The sequence below is a fragment of the Chenopodium album genome, chromosome 8 (assembly GCF_948465745.1).
Source record: "Chenopodium album chromosome 8, dcCheAlbu1.1, whole genome shotgun sequence".
Classification (NCBI taxonomy): domain Eukaryota; kingdom Viridiplantae; phylum Streptophyta; class Magnoliopsida; order Caryophyllales; family Amaranthaceae; genus Chenopodium; species Chenopodium album.
Window position 1 is genome coordinate 43,527,460 of NC_137841.1, and position 3,129 is coordinate 43,530,588.

Sequence of the window (3,129 nt, forward strand, 5' to 3'; positions counted from 1 at the left end):
TTACAAGTCACCGAAAGACCCAAGAAGAGCAATAAAATTTATACCCCAATTGAGATCCCGTATGCACAAATGTTTGAAATGCTCTCCGAGAGTGGCAAGGTCAAACCTCTCGAACCGAGACCATTTGAATCATTAAAAAGGACAGATAGATATTACTGTCAGTACCATCAGTCAGGGGGGCACACCCTAGAAAACTGCTTCAAATTCAAGGATTTGGTGCAGAAAATGATTGATAAAAAGGAGTTAATCCAAGTTCAACAAGAAGAGGACATAACTGTTAATGGAGTATGGGACAGTGATGAAGAAGATGTCTACCTAAAAGACATAGTAGGACCTTCACCTTCTGTATCATACACCACGGACGACATTTGGGCTGAAGAAGATTCATCAATAGACGTCCTCACAAGATCCGGGAGAATGCAACCTCCCGTTTCAACACAACCTATGCCTATTGTACAACAAGTTCCAATACCTATCATTGAAGACAATGACATCATTAAACAATTCAAGAAGACAAAAGTTGAGATGAATGTATGGAAGCTTCTGGCAACATCTCGAGAACATAGGTTGGCTGTGATGAATGCCTTGGATAAAATTGGGATAGATTCTGACACCACTCCTAAGGGACTAGCTAACTTCCTCACGAGTGACCTCCCTAGTCCAATTAATCTAATCACCTTCTCTGACAAAGATTTACCCCCAGAAGGTGACAAACACTACAAGGCGTTAAACCTCACGGTAGTCTGCAAAAGGATGAATGTTCCCATGACTCTTGTAGACAATGGATCGGCTATTAATGTCTGCCCACTTAGGACTGCGAGGATGCTCGGCATAAGGGATGAGGATTTAACTCCGTCTACACAAGGAATAAGAGCTTACGATAATACTCGACGTCAAGCTCTTGGCAAAATAACTCTAAATGTGACGGCAGGAGCAATAGAACATGCTACTACTTTTCCAGTGGTAGACATCAAAGCCTCGTTCAATCTGTTGTTAGGACGCCCTTGGCTCCATGATCTAAAGGCCGTCCCTTCATCTCTCCACCAACAAGTGAAAGCTATAGTTGGAGGAATCCCCATCACTACTGATGCTTCGCCGATGAGGATCAAATCAATAGAAAATCCAATCATCAACGTGGAGCACGACGAAGATGATGAAGACCTATGGGGTTTTAACGAAGAAGTCTCCTTAATCCAAGAGGATGAAAGGACATCTCTTTGCCACGACCCCCATTCCAACATGATTATCAACACTATGCTGAAGAAACAAGGACACTTCCCTGGGATGACCTTAGGAAAGAAGAAGGGGATAGCAAAATTGATAGAGTCACCTGGCCTCCCTAAACTAGATACTTTTGGACTTGGTTTCGAACCGACTCGGAAAGATCTCAAGCGAGCCCGGGACAAGTTGAAAGCACGTAGGGACGCTTGCATTCAAAAGAAAGCAATTCCAATGGATCAGTACTCTCTTACGCTTAATGGTCAGTTTATAAAAGAAGGAGAAGATTATCCATGCCACGAATTTCCCGAACCATTTGTTGTAAATGGCATACGACAACCAGGATTCGAGATTTTCTTGGATTGCTATTTCACTGATGAAATCCCAACTCCTGTCCATAAGGAGAAAGCACCCCCATGCTTTGACTTTAACGTCATGGGATTGCTGTTTGGGCGAGAAAAGAATGAGCCAGTTTATGAGAAAGATAACTCCTCACTCATTCAAACGGTCCTACAAAGCGAAAACTTCGACCCCTCAAAGCTAATTACTCCAGCTAAAGAATCACTGCCAGGGTGGCGCAAGACTATCAAGGTGACTACTCCGAGTGGAAGGAAGATATTAATCACGACAGGGCAAGGGCCAATGTTTGAAGAATCGTCGGAGTCAGAGTCAGAGTCTGAGTCAGAGTCTTTCCCTTTAGAATCTTCTAAGTCTTTAGCTATAATGCCTCCCCTTCCTTTTTCTTCTCCTAAGATAGTTAGTGATCCAGTCCCTGAGGACATATCACTCTTTGATGTAATGATCTCAGAGTATAATAATATCTCTCATTCTCCTTACTTCTCGTGTTCTTCCCTAACCCAAGATGACAAACATTGCTTAGTTAACGATGAAAAGGATAAAGAAATTATTAAAGCAATGGAAACACTTGAAAAGAAAACACCAGTAATTGAAGAGACTGAAACAGTTGACATCTCAAACGATTCAACTCATAAAAGAGAAGTTAAAATCGGACTAACTTTAAATAAACAAGAAAGAACCGATTTAATTAACTTGCTTAAAGAATTCATCGATGTATTTGCTTGGTCATATGAAGATATGCCAGGCATTAACAAAGAGATAGCTCAACACACTATACCATTAATACCAGGAATGAAACCTGTAAAACAAAAGTTGCGTCGAATGAAACCCGACGTAGCACTTAAAATAAAAGAATAAGTTCAAAAACAAATAACTGCAGGTTTCATCAAGGTATCCAAATACCCCGAATGGGTCGCCAACGTCGTCCCAGTTCCAAAGAAAGACGGAAGGGTAAGGATGTGCGTCGACTATTGAGATCTAAATAAGGCAAGTCCAAAGGACGATTTTCCTTTGCCACACATCGATATTCTGGTAGACAACACGGCAAATCACGCGCTTCTCTCATTCATGGACGGATATGCAGGGTACAATCAGATTCTCATGGCAGAAGAAGACATGGAGAAAACAACCTTTATCACACCATGGGGGACTTACTGTTACACGGTAATGCCATTTGGGTTGAAAAACGCAGGTGCTACTTACCAACGTGCAGCAACTGCCTTACTCCATGATATGATGCACAAAGAAGTTGAAGTATATGTCGACGACATGATTGTGAAATCAAAGGACCATCCAAGCCATCAAGTAGCCTTAAGGAAATTTTTCGAAAGGCTAAGAAAATACAATATGAGGTTGAATCCATCAAAATGTGCTTTTGGAGTCACCTCAGGCAAGCTCTTGGGATACGTCATAAGCTCTAGAGGAATAGAGATAGATCCAACCAAGATTAAAGCAATCATGTCGATGCCACCGCCCAAGACCGAGAAACAGATTCGAGGATTCATTGGCCGGTTGCAATACATAAGTAGGTTCATATCAAAACTGACAACGATA